The sequence below is a fragment of the Heterocephalus glaber genome, unplaced genomic scaffold, assembly GCF_053883595.1.
Source record: "Heterocephalus glaber isolate CG9 unplaced genomic scaffold, H.glaber_assembly_v1.0 deba00001428, whole genome shotgun sequence".
Lineage (NCBI taxonomy): Eukaryota > Metazoa > Chordata > Mammalia > Rodentia > Bathyergidae > Heterocephalus > Heterocephalus glaber.
This window is the reverse complement of record NW_028258293.1, coordinates 25,517,026-25,530,380: the sequence shown is the minus strand read 5'-3', so window position 1 is coordinate 25,530,380 and position 13,355 is coordinate 25,517,026. Positions and strand designations below refer to the sequence as shown.

Below are 13,355 nucleotides of genomic sequence, written 5' to 3'. Positions count from 1 at the left end.
TTTCCCCATTCCTAGCTCTCCCTTCACCCCCTCCACCCTTCTGTATTTACAAAGACTTTATTTCTATTTCTCATCATTTTTACTTTCCCTTCTTTCCTTTCCCCTGCCCCTCCCACTACCCCTACCCCTTTGGACTTTTTCTTCCTATTTTACATTATTGATTATTCATTCTAATCATTGGTACATTTTAGGTATACACTATAATGACATTCATCATTGGAAATTTGGACCTTTACATAGTCTCTCTTGGTTCTTATTTTTCACCCTTGCCCAGCCCTCCATTCAACCCCTCCATTCCTCCCTATTTACAAAGATTTTGCTCCTATTTTTCCATTTTCTCATATTAATCCCATTCCCTTCTATCCTTGCCTTTAGCCCTCCCACTTCCTTCCCCTTTGCCCCTTTTCTTCCTATTTCACATTACCTATTATACATTTAGTCCTTATTTACACTTTCAGTTTCTCACACCAGAGAAACTATTCGGAATTTATTCATGTGTGTCCTATTTATTTCACTTAAGAGTATTGCCTCAATGTGCATCCACTTAGCTATAAATGTCTCTAATTTCTCATTTTTTATGGCTGAGTAGTACTCCATTTTATTTTAAAAACCCACATTTTCTTTATCCAGTCTCCAGTTGATGGGCATTTGGGCTGTTTCCAAGTTTTAGCTATTACAAACTGTGCTGCTATGAACATGGGTGCACATATATCACTGTGGTATGATTCTTTTAATTCTTTGGGGAAGATCCCCAGCAGTGGAATAGCAGGGTCAAATGGGACTTCCAGTCCTAGTTCTTTGAGGTATCTCCATACTGATTTCCACAGTGCTTGCACCAGTCTACACTCCCACCAGCAGTGGAGCAGGGTTCCTCTTTCCCCAGAGCCCTGCCAGTATTTGTTATTGGTTGATTTCATGATAGCAGCCATTCTTTCTGGAATGAAGTGGAATCTCAGCGTTGTTTTCATTTGCATCCCTGGAATGACCAGCGATGTTGATCATTTTTTCATGTATTTATTTGCTATTTCTACTTCTTTGTCTGAGAAATGTCTGTTTATTTCAGATGACCATTTTTGGATTGGGTCTTTAAATTTATGTCCCTTCTTTTCATTTACACAGATTTTGTTATTATCAGCCATTCTCATCTGGTTGGGCATTAGAGAGAAGGAAGCTCCTTTCCCTTTGGTCTTAAACTGTAGCTTTTTTATTACTGTTGGCCTTTTCTTGTGTTTTCTTCCGAGTACATATGTGGTTTAAGTCATAATTCACAAATTTATACTCTAAATGCCAATTAAATGCCTTTAAATGTTTCACTTCATTTTAGCTACCAATATCTGTATCAAGAGTAATCCCAGGATCAATTGGAGTGGTTGGAATACATATCTGAACAGAAGAGTTGATACTCTGTAGATACTTAGTAAACACTGTTACTAAAATAGTAAAGTGAACGTGACTAGTTTTCCAAAACTAAGCCTAATTTATACTCATTGCCTTGGCTTCACAACCAGCTTGGAATCTGTACCAGCTTTTTCATTTTTACAAAGCATTATAGATAATTTGATTAAAACCAGCCAGGATGAGTCGGTTGTTAGGCTTCCACTTCATACTTCAACATTCTGCTGCAGCTTCACCTCAGGGGACATTCGATTCATGTGCTGTGATTGTAATTCTCACTTCAATACATTTCTAAATCTTAAAGGGGACCAGTGATATCGCATCTCATTTGCCTTGTTCTTTGTCAGTGTAGTACTGTATTACTAAAACCAGCAGGGTGCTCACTGAAAAAATGGAATGTACTGGTGTAGGAACTCCCAGAAACAGTTAATGCCTTCCAGGTTCAGTTGGTGCTGGGAAATGTATTTGACCATGCTGACCTTTCCATCCACTTAAAAAAAAATAACCAACCACTTGTGCTATTTTTTGGCCAAAACCTGTGAAATAAATGAAACTAAAGGGCTTCCAGTAGTACATCTGTAGGATATTATTTGATTAAAGGAATCAAAATTTTTGCAGGAAATTAACACCAAGTACTTAGTGTTAATCACTTATTGCAGTGGATGATATTTTTCACTGTTTATGTGTTGCAGGAAGTTTGATCACAAACTTATTTCTTGGCCAAAATGAATGTTAACGTGTGCATTACTATGGTTGTCAAATTGATATAATTTATCACATGACAACCAGATTAAAAAAAAGCACCAGTTGGGCCAGGGATTCAGCTCAGTGGGTTCGCCGCCTGCTGCACAAGCGCAAGGACCTGAGTTCGATCCCTGGTACCAAAAAAAAAAAAAAAAAAGGAGCATCCATTTCAAAAACTTGTGATTTTTTAAGAACATAGTATATTATATTTAAGTAGTTAGCATACAGAAAGTAGATTTATATATTATGCTATAAATTAATGTTTTAAAATATAGATTAATAACCATTCACTCAATTTGATTTTATTCTCTTTTTGTTGTAAGTTTTTTAGCCATTGTGGGAAGAGAAGAGATGACCATTGTATTAAGTCTACTAGCAGAAGCTAGATTAAATTAATGTCAAATCATTATTCAGATCATCCAAGTAGAAATTCAGTTATTATATTATATTTAATTATGTTATTCCAATTCATTAATCAGAACTTTTGAGCATTTATTCTGAATAAATTTTATTGTGTTAAACACCTAACCTTATACTGAATTCTATTTTGAATTCATTTAGGAAGTTCAGCATTAAAGATATATATATATATATTTTGATGACGTAATGACACAAAGCAAAAGTAGTTTTGTTAGAGCATAGCAGTGTGATTAAAAAAAGAACAATGTTCTTGAAAGATTAATGAACTTTTTCTCAAAAAGGAATTTGGAATGATTATAGTACAAATATAATTCATGATTCTATCCAGGCAAAAATTCTTCCATTCTAATTTGCTTTTGTGTACAGTTAGAGTTACAAAATTACAGCTTTTTGCAATACAGCTTATATTTGATTTAAAAAATAAAAAACGTTTAGCACTTGAGTACACATTTTCTTCTTTTCTGAGATGTTAATTAGCTTCTAAAGAGTTGAGTATCTGTGATACTACTTAGTTAATAGCCTCTTTTGGTGTGGCAGATGTGAAGATGAACTGCTCAGATTCCACTTGAAGAAAAAATTTGTTGCTCAGATGCCAGGAGTGTGGTCAGCTGAAGAGTTCTTCAGGGTCTTCCTCAGATTTGCAGCCAAAGCCACAACCCTCCTTGTATAGTTTGCTAGTGGATGAGGAACGTAGTCCCATTCTTGACAAATGGGCTTCCTCCATCACACAGTCTGGCTCAAGGGCTTTCATTAGAGAAGGTAGAGACTATATCACTGCTAAATCTTAGTCTCCTGTTACTCAGGAATGATTCTGGTCTTTCTCTTTCACACATATCTGATTCTCAGACAGCACAACCTCTACTTATTTTGCATTTTGCTTAAAATAGGTTAGATATCTTTAATCAAAGTATTGAAAAAATGGGTTACCAAAAATTTAGCTTTGACATTTTTAGCATATCAGAATTACTTGCTAACCTTTGTTTTACAAAAAGAAACTGAATATAGCTTTGTTTTACTTTTAGATACTTTTTATATAAAATATTATTTGATAAAAGCTATTTTAGTGGACAACAAATATACTAAACCATTAAAAATATTATATATAACTTATTTTGCAGCCTTGTTTTTCTCAAAGGTGACTAATTATGAACTTTATATATACTGACTATTGAAGGAATGTTAAAATGTTTTAAGAAGTTAAAATACACACATAATTTCAGTACAAGCAAAGCTAGGATATTTGATGAAGTTAAAGTGGAAATTAACACTGACAAAACTAGAAAGACTTTTGCAAGTATGAGGTGAGAAGTGCAAATATTTTCCCATATGAAGAATTTCATGAACTAATACATCATTCTGTGGTTATATGACTATGGAGGGAAATAGGAGACAAAGATCTAGAAGACTCCTGTCCAGAGACAATGTAAAATGCATTTGTCAAGGGACTGGGTAGTTTGACTCCTGGATTACTAAATATCCCACCTGCCTCAAACACAGCTAGGGCATCTTTTCTGAACCCGTTATCTCCGTTTCTCCCTTCTCTACTGTCTCTCTGTCTCTCCGTCTGTTGCCTAGAGATCTAGAGTGATTTAATCATGCCTAGAAAGAAAGAGGAAAAGAAAAGCCAAGAAATAAACAAGACAACAAGAAAAGCCCATGTAATATGCATTCATGTGAAATTCATATATATATATATAAATCTATTTAAGCATAATTAAAATATTAAAAAAGATTAGTGAGAACTGAGACAATTGGAGCAGCAAAAGTATGCAACTCTAAATTGTATTTTTTTAAAACAAAAGTGTTTTAGTCTGAGGGAGAGTGTTTATTAGAAAGAAAATTTTTAAAAATGGGAAAATCTATACAGTGAAGTAAGGTCTCTGAAGAGGCTGGGATTGGATTAAGTCTTGATAGAAATGGAATTCCCCTTAGAAAAGAGATTAGTTGGTAGAATATACATAGAAGCATGACACCAGGTGGCAAAAGTAGAAATAATCAATATTTCATTGCCTTTAAAGGATGAATCATAAGGATATGCAATAGACTAGTGAAGAATTAGACAAATATTTGGTTTTTTATTCTCCCCACTGCACTCTACCTGCTAATGGCTTACCCAGTCCCTTGACAAATGCATTTTATATTATCTCTAGCTGGAAGCCTTCTAGATCTTTGTCTCCTATTTCTCTCCATATTCATATAACCATAGAAGGATTGTTATATATTTATTCATAGTGTTATAGAAATTAAAGTATTTTTCCTTTAGAGACATATTGATATTAAAGCATATGCTGGGCACAGAATAAACAGTACACAAAAATATTGAGACATAACCAAATTATTTTCTCTATGATGTTAAAATACAGGTATTTTAAAATATGGGTATGCCTAAGTGTGTTACAGAAAGCTAGAACTATTTATGTGGAATACTAAGGGGAGGATGCAAAAAAGTATTGGGAAAATAAGTTGATGTAATGTGTGGAGTATTACAAATGGGTGATTCAGCATGACAGTATTTACATATGTCACTTATGGGACTCCATATGTAAGCCAGGGTTTACTTAGTGTTTAGTAGTGTACTTATTTAAAAATTATCTGTGTGTAAATGTTGAGCTACTTCCTGTGCTAGTGGCTGGCATTAAGCAAGAAATAGAACAGGCAGTTTCCGCCCTTGTGGAATTCATACTTAAACAGAGTCATTATATACATTATTCTACAAAATGTTATGTGTAGGATAACTTAATCCAAGTTAACATTAATCCAAGTTATGCCTAGCATGACAGGATTACAAGGAAATATGAATGCTATGTAAGAATAAAGACAGAAACATTGACATTCATCAGAAATTATGATATCTAAGTTAGAGATGATTAAAGAAGGCATTGCAAAGCAAATGCGATTTTACCTGTTAAAATATTAAGGCCAATTCTGATATCTTCACTAATTTTCTTTTAGGTCATGAAAAATGGATGCTCCTTAAACATATGGTTATAATTATCAGATTGTAACAATTCGGAGTAAAATATAAATGGAGAAAAAGTTGAAAAAGCAATAGACTGTGTAAAAGTGAGAAGATAGATTTTTTTTAATCCACTAAAATAAAGAATGGAAATATGATCATTTTGAATTCTTGAAAAATAATATCCTTAGTAATAATGTAATTGACTTATATGACTCCAAAGTAGTAGCATTAATAATTGGACTGAACATGCAAATATGGGGCCTGGGATTTAGCTCAGTGGTTCTGCTGCCTGCCTCGCAAGAGCAAGGTCCCGAGTTTGATCCCCGGTACCAAAAAATAAAAAGAAAATAATAAATAAATACTTATAAAAAACCACCCAAATATGTTGTCAATATACAGATTTTAAAATTAGCAAATATGTGCAGGGTGTTCTGGAACAAAACAAATCAAACATCACATCACCATACACCTTAGGAAATACTTTAGCCCTTTTCTGAATCGAATTTATTTGCTCAGAAAGTAAAAAAAAAGAAGAACGTTTTAAAATAGTTGTTAATACACATATTTTTCTCATATTATTTTATTGTAATATATTTTAAAAAGTAGGAAGCAAAATATTTCAGTTTTTCTTTACAACTCAAATATTCAGATGTACAGTCTGAAAGTCTCACGATCCCAGAGGTCTGAAAAAACCTTAGGGTATGAAATATCTGAAGACTTTTGAGCTCTGACAGGCTCTCTGAGCTCTGTTTGGCTCTCAAACTCAACACTGCTCTACTGTGTCAGGTTTTCTCCCAGCTAAACATTCAAAGTCTACTTTGTCATCGCATACACATTTATTTCCTTTCTCTTTCCTTCGATTAACTTCTTTTTGAACAAAGCTTCTCCACAAGTTTTTCTTGGATTTAATGGGTTTTCATACAGTACACGATGGGATTCATCAGGGGTGGCACCGACAGGAAGATGTCAGCCATGAGGACATGAGTCATAGCAGACACATCCCTGGAAAAGCGGTGGAGCATGGCTGCACTCAGCAGCACAGACGTGAGAGACGCAGGTGTTGAGGGTCTTGAGCTGTTCTCTGGAGTTGCAATCCCTAGGACTGTCTTTAAGATCATTATGTAGGAGAAGGCAATGAACACCAAATCTAGCGTAGTAGAGACCACCACATAGAACCCATAAACCACACTGACTCTGTTGTCAGAGCACGTCAGCTTCATGACGTCTTGGTGGAGACAATATGAATGAGAAAGCAGGTTTTGATGACAATACCCCAGCCATTACAAGAGAAAAGGAAGTGGAAGGATCAAAAGGACATTCTTGGAAATCAGAAAGACTCCAATTTTGATAACTCTGGAGATAATTAATATTGTGCTGTATCTCAGAGGGCTATGGACAGCTACATATGGGTCAAATGCCATTACAGACAGCACAAAGGCTTCGGTGATGGTGAACAGGTGAATAAAAAACTCCTGGGCAAAACATGCAGTGGCATGGATTTCATCAATGCCAGATAGGAATAGCCCCAAAGTGGTGGTGGGTAAGGAGGAGAGGGTCAGTCCTAGGTCAGAGATGGAGAGCATGGAGAGGAAGTAGTACATGGGCTCATGGAGGCTTTGCTCTGTCTTGATAAAGAAAAGGATGGTAAAGTTACCTAGGAAAGAAAAAAGATACACAGAAGAGAAAGGGATAGCTATTCAGATGTGCCTGCTCTCCAGTCCAGGGATGCCAATCAGGAGGAACCCAAGAACTTCAATCTGAGTGTCATTAAGAGGAGATATGATGTCTTGAAAGGCTGCTAACCAGGTGATTAGTGCAATTGGGAATTTTCTAAATGATGTTAGGGCAGAAGATGTTCTTTTCTGGTACAATGTGTGCCATAGATGCTAAGAGGACTAAAAGATGCTTCTGACAGTGAAATGTCTATGATTCTGCTGTCACTTTAGACTGTGAAAAACAAAATAAACATAAAAATGTAACAAAACCATGATTTGCTTCCTCATTTATTAGCTTGTTGAATTGCATTAAACTATCAATTTAGACCTAGCATATTAACAATTCCAGAAAATTATTTGATCAAATGAAAGTACTCAAGTCCCATTTTCATAAAACCAATTTTATGACTCTCATCTCAGTTTGACTAAGAAAAAGAACAAAAATTTCTTGATCAAAAAAATATTTAAGAGAATGGCAAAGTTTATTGCAGATTAGGGAGTAGTTTCATAAATCATTTTATACCCCTATTCATACCTATATATCTCTGTAGAATGAACAGTTGAAGTAATGGTCAAACTGGTGACATATATCCTGAAACTTGAAAGGGCACTTTAGAAAAATGCATAATCTTATTTTCCTGTAAATACAAAAGATACTCTGAAATGTCTTGAATAGATAATTATCAGCTAATACATCCTATTTTATTCCTAGTATCAGTGTATTAAATATTACCTACAGCATTCTACATCATGTTTGAATACTCATATTCTTTCTAAAAAATCCATGTTGTTTATTTTCTCTGCAGATAATTTAGTCACACTTGGTTCTTCATTATTTCCCTTCTTATTATCTGATGAATACCTGATTATTCCACTACAAGAATATCAGGGTAGAGAAACATATTTTTACTGCTCACTACTGCATTTCCAGTACTTGTAATAGTGGAATTGAGCTTTGGCTCCAAACTTATCTATTTAACTAAATATAACTTTCATAATTAATTGAATTATTTTCTTTGTTATTCATTGTTCTATCAAATAATAGGCATGTGATTGTGTTCATTTGCTTGCCTTGTTTTTGGTTACTCACTCTATTCTCCTAAAAAAGAAAACAAAAAAAGTAGACCTACTTAATATATCAAAATACAATTGGGGGGGAGCTGTTTGTTCAAGAAGTTATTGTCTTTAGAAGCTCTATTTTTCATTTTCTTAATGACTTAGGAATCATTGACCCTCCATTTAATCCTTCACACAAATCCCACCATTTTTAAATACTTCTAAAGGTTGGTTGTTGGGCTTTTTGAAGGCTACTGAAAGTATAGGAGTAACTTGGCTTCTAGGGAAATATGTTTTAGTGTTTCTGCATCCTACTGTTTGCTTTTGCTGGATTTTTCTCTTCTTCATATACTAAATGGATGAGTGCTCAGAGTGCAGTCTGGTGACCTAAATCCTGTCGGTACCTGTACCTGACTAAGAATAGATGCTTGGAAATTAAAATAGAAAACAAGCTTGCAGACATCATGAAATATACCATCTTTTGAGTTTATTACTATGATCAAACTCTGTATCTGAGTCACATGACTTGCTTTTTTCACGGTTATATCTATTGCTAAAATAATCTTACATAGATAGACTGTGGCCATTTACGTTCTGGCATTTGTCTCATCAATGTCTTCAAAGCTGTATTGTTTTTTGTTTTTATTTTTTGAGAGGAGGTCTTGCTTATGTAGTTCAGGTTTGTCTGGAACTCCCTGCAGTGCTCCTGCCTCAGGCTATGGAGTGCTGGGATTATATGTATGCACCACCATGCCCAGCTAAAGCTGCATTGTTTTCTAGAGTTAGTTGCTATTGATAATTGATTCAAATGTGTAAGGATAAACACTTGTAATTTTAGTTATTATATATTATATTGCAGCTTCTAGATAGTAATATGACATATTCCAAAATTACTACCACTGATTTTCTCATTTATCTTCTTGCATTTTTATTTCATCTAGTCTACATATAAGAAAACAAAGTCTTAGGACAATAACTTGTCCAATGTCACTATCTACCTACTACCAGAAATAAAGAAGTACCATGTGACATTTGAGATAGATGTACTCAAGAACATCATCCAGACTGAGCATTTCTACAACTTCCAGACGCACACTCCTCTCCATATGTATACTTGGACTCTCCTTGACAGTTCTTCAGTACTCTCCATGCCATTGGTGGCTTCTGACTCACTTTTGGTAATGTTACATTTAGTCCATTCCTTAGGATCCAAACAGAAACACACCTCTAATCCCAGCACCCTGGGAGCCTGAGGCAGGAGGACCACAAGCTCAAACCCAGAGGAGGCAACTTGGTGATTAAGCAAAAGGGTCTCAAAATAAAGAATGGATAATTAAAGATGACTAAGAACATAGTTTAGTGCAGAGGCCTTGGTACTGAAAAAAAAAAAAGGAAATGCAAATCATGTCAGATAATGAGTAGAAATCTATCTTACCTTTATGGTGATTTAAAAAAAAATCAATGTGACTTTCTACCATGAAATCAACAATAAAATGGGATTTGAAGCAGAGAAGAATTTTTTACACTAGACTTCCTTTGTCTTTTTGTAAGTACTGTCTTATGAAGCCTGGAAAGACACATGGGAATACTTATAGGCAAAAACTGTTTGAAAAATAACACCCTACTTCATGGAAAACCTTTTAATAATTGACTCACGGGACACAGGCATGTCATACATATGTATATACATAGGTATGTCATACATATGATTGACTTAGGGGACTGAACTCATAAAACAGCCTAGACTGAGGAAACTGCCATCAAGGTTTGCGGTAGTATTCAAACTCAAAGTTATTCATCAACCCTTGGCTTTTGCTTCTTTTTCCCCCTTGCTATGGTTTTCCAGTTCATCCACAGGCAGGAGAGATAGTTGTTATATAGAGTCCTAAGTTTTAAGAGAGATCAGAGCATCAATATTACATACTAATTTTCTTCTAACTTGAAAATATTCTCACTTGCTCATATATTTATTGAACATTTCGATCTCTTCTTTTGGAAGCATCTGCTTAAGTCTTTTGTCCATTTTCTATTGGGTTGTGCCTTTTCCACTTTGATTTGTGGGAATTTGCACGCACACACACACAATAAGCCTCTTGTGTTTTAAATCTAAGACATATTCTCATGCTTTCTCATGGTTTATCTGTAGTCTCATGATCAATCCCATTTATTTAGTCACTAGAATCAGCAATGCTAGACTGTGTAGATGCATGCTGTATTGAACTTGTAGGCAGAGGATGCTCTTCTTTTTGCAACAAATATGAGCAAAGCATGGAACAGCATACAAAAGTATCCATTGTGTTTGGACAGTATAAGTAATATAAAATTTATCTGATTTAATAATCTTATGATTAAATTAGATGAGGGGGAAGTAGAAAAAAAGAACAGCATTTTTCACTTTTTGCTTGTAACATTTTAAGCTTCCCTATTTTGATTAACCCCAAAACACATGCAAGTCCTTATATTCATGACAAAAATGAAGGGCTTCAATACAGTGCATCTTAAACTTCAGAGCACAAAGAAATCATGGACGAATTGGCTCAAGTGTGTATTTTTATTCAGTAGAATTTGAGTAAGTCATAATTCCCTAAATTCCCACAGTGGTGTTTATATTAGAAGTCCAGAATCACAGTTAATTAACATCTTTTCATAAGTATTCCATTGTTCTGATGCATGCAAGCAAATCTTTGAATCATGTTTGATTTGCTTAGAAGATGACCAGCTTTGTTTGCCAAGGAAAAGCATGTAAATAAATAATGTTTGTTGCAATTTTTTTAAAACTTAAAATAAAATCCTAATAATACCTCTGCCATGAAACAGAACATGACTGATAAAAATTGTCTCCCTGCCTAAATCATACATACTCTACATCTAAGAAACTATTCTCTATTTACAAAGACTTTGTTTCCATTTTTTCCTTTTCTCATTTTTTTCCTTTCCCTTCTTTACTTTCCCCTACCCCTCCTATTTCCCCTTCCCCTTTGGACCATTTCTTCCTATTTCACATTATCAATTATTCATTTTAATCCTTATTTACACTTTCAGTTTCCATGAGGGTGGAGGAGTTGAAGAGAAGGCAGGGAAATGTGGAAAAAATAAGAACCAAGATACATTACATAAAGGTACAAATTCCCAAAGATAAATGTAAATATATTGTATACCTAAAATGTACCAATAAAAGAATTTGAGAAAAAAAAGAAACAATTCTCATTTTGGTCTACTTTTAAATTTTATAGTGTTCCATCCCTTGCAATGTTCACTATAAGCCTCTCACAAATGACCAGTGTCCACAGAAAATAAAAATAAAATATAACATATAACAAAACTAGAAAAACAAAACTTAAAAAAGAAGTTTAAACTATTGTTCACTGTAACGTTTATATGCATTTTCATAAGTCCTTTCATTTCTTAAATGGATTCTTTCACTTTTATAGGTTTCCATTGGGTGCTTTTTGGAGAAACTTTCCTGGTGACAGATTACTTCTAGGGGCTGTGTACTTTAGTCAAGATAATCTAGGTAACCACAGGGCTTAATTATGCATTGCTTGGTAGTTATCGTTAGACTAACTAGGGTTTCTTTACTCGGGTACTATGGATTGGACTGGATGATTTTTTGTGAAATGCTGTCCTGTGTGTTGAAGGATTATTAGCAGTTACTCTGACCTCTAACCATGGATATCAGTACCTACTCCCCACCCTCCCACTCCAGGCTGCAGCAACCAAAAGTGTCTCCAGACACACATTGTCTTCAGCTGAGAATCACTCTTATTTCTTAATCTTGCTTTCATTTCATTGCATTAAGGTTGTCAGAAAAACATATGTACTTTTCTGAAAATGTTGTACACATTTGTACAATTCCTCCAGGAATTAGCTGGCAAAAGCATTAAATGAACTCTAATATAAATGGATATTATTGAACTCTTCACTTTGTGCTGCCTGTCCTTACACTGAGAAAATGTGAACCCCCATTTCCTTCAATTGATAAATCACTTATTCTAGTGCTTATTGTTCTACAACCCCAACAACTCTGGGTGGACCAGAAGGCCACAAGGGTGACAAAAGTAAAAGGTTGTGATTAGGCGCTTCAAACTCAGAAACTCTTCTTGCCTCTATCTGATGTTAGGATTTTCAGTAGTGGGTTCACTTTGTGGAAAATGTGCAATCCTGAATCTGAAATCTAAAACATAGATAAGAGGAAAATATCTGGGAAACAATGACATGGTTTGAATCTCAGCTTTTTACCTTTGTGTGTGTGAAGTCCATTAAATCAATCTCTTAGAGTTTCCATCTCTTCAGCTGAAACAAATAGGGAGGAATGCTTTATAAAATGCTGAGTCACTGTGAGAGTCAGATAAAAAATATGGCTTGAAGTGCCTGCAAGAATATCTTGTATATATCAGAAGTTTTAAAACAATGTTCATTTCCATCATTTATGAGGGGGAATATCTAGTTTGGGGCTGATTATTTTTCTTTAAGTATTGACACTTCTAGAAGTTGGCTATTAACTTACCTGAGGAGAGAAATGTAGGAGACTTGAGTCAATGTCATATTTGGAAAAGCCTTATTCAATGAGGCAAAAGAAAAGGCTAAAAGTATTTAAATGATATGCAAGATTTTGACATTGTCTTAGGTGGAGAAATTGGACTTTTTGTTACCCATAAAAACACAGAATATAGTCTCTTTAATACTAAATGCTACTTCCCTATTTTCAAAATCTTTATGCATCTGTGATACGCTCAAAATTTGGACTATACCACTTAAAAAACTTATCCTACCTTTATGGAATATTATTGAACCCTTCAACAAACAATTCCTTTTCTCTAAACATGTCTTTATTTATATATTCATTCATTATCAATTATTGTTGAAATTCTCCTGCATTAGAAAAGTCCCAGACACTAGGTCTGTAGAAATAAATAAAATCTATTGATTATGTCAATCACTGGTAGCACATTTCATTTAGGAAATAAGAAAGAAACACAAAGTATACTTCTAATAGCAAGTAATAAGTATAAAGAACAACTTAGCAATAAAATAAATAAAAGGGTAATTATACGAGTTGAGCTTTA

General features: G+C 34.5%; 1 pseudogene; it reads right to left on the bottom strand.

Moving 5' to 3' along the window:
• Window positions 1–6,378: 6,378 nt before the first annotated feature.
• LOC101702985 (olfactory receptor 51A4-like) lies at window positions 6,379–8,876 on the bottom strand (annotated as a pseudogene).
• Window positions 8,877–13,355: the final 4,479 nt, after the last annotated feature.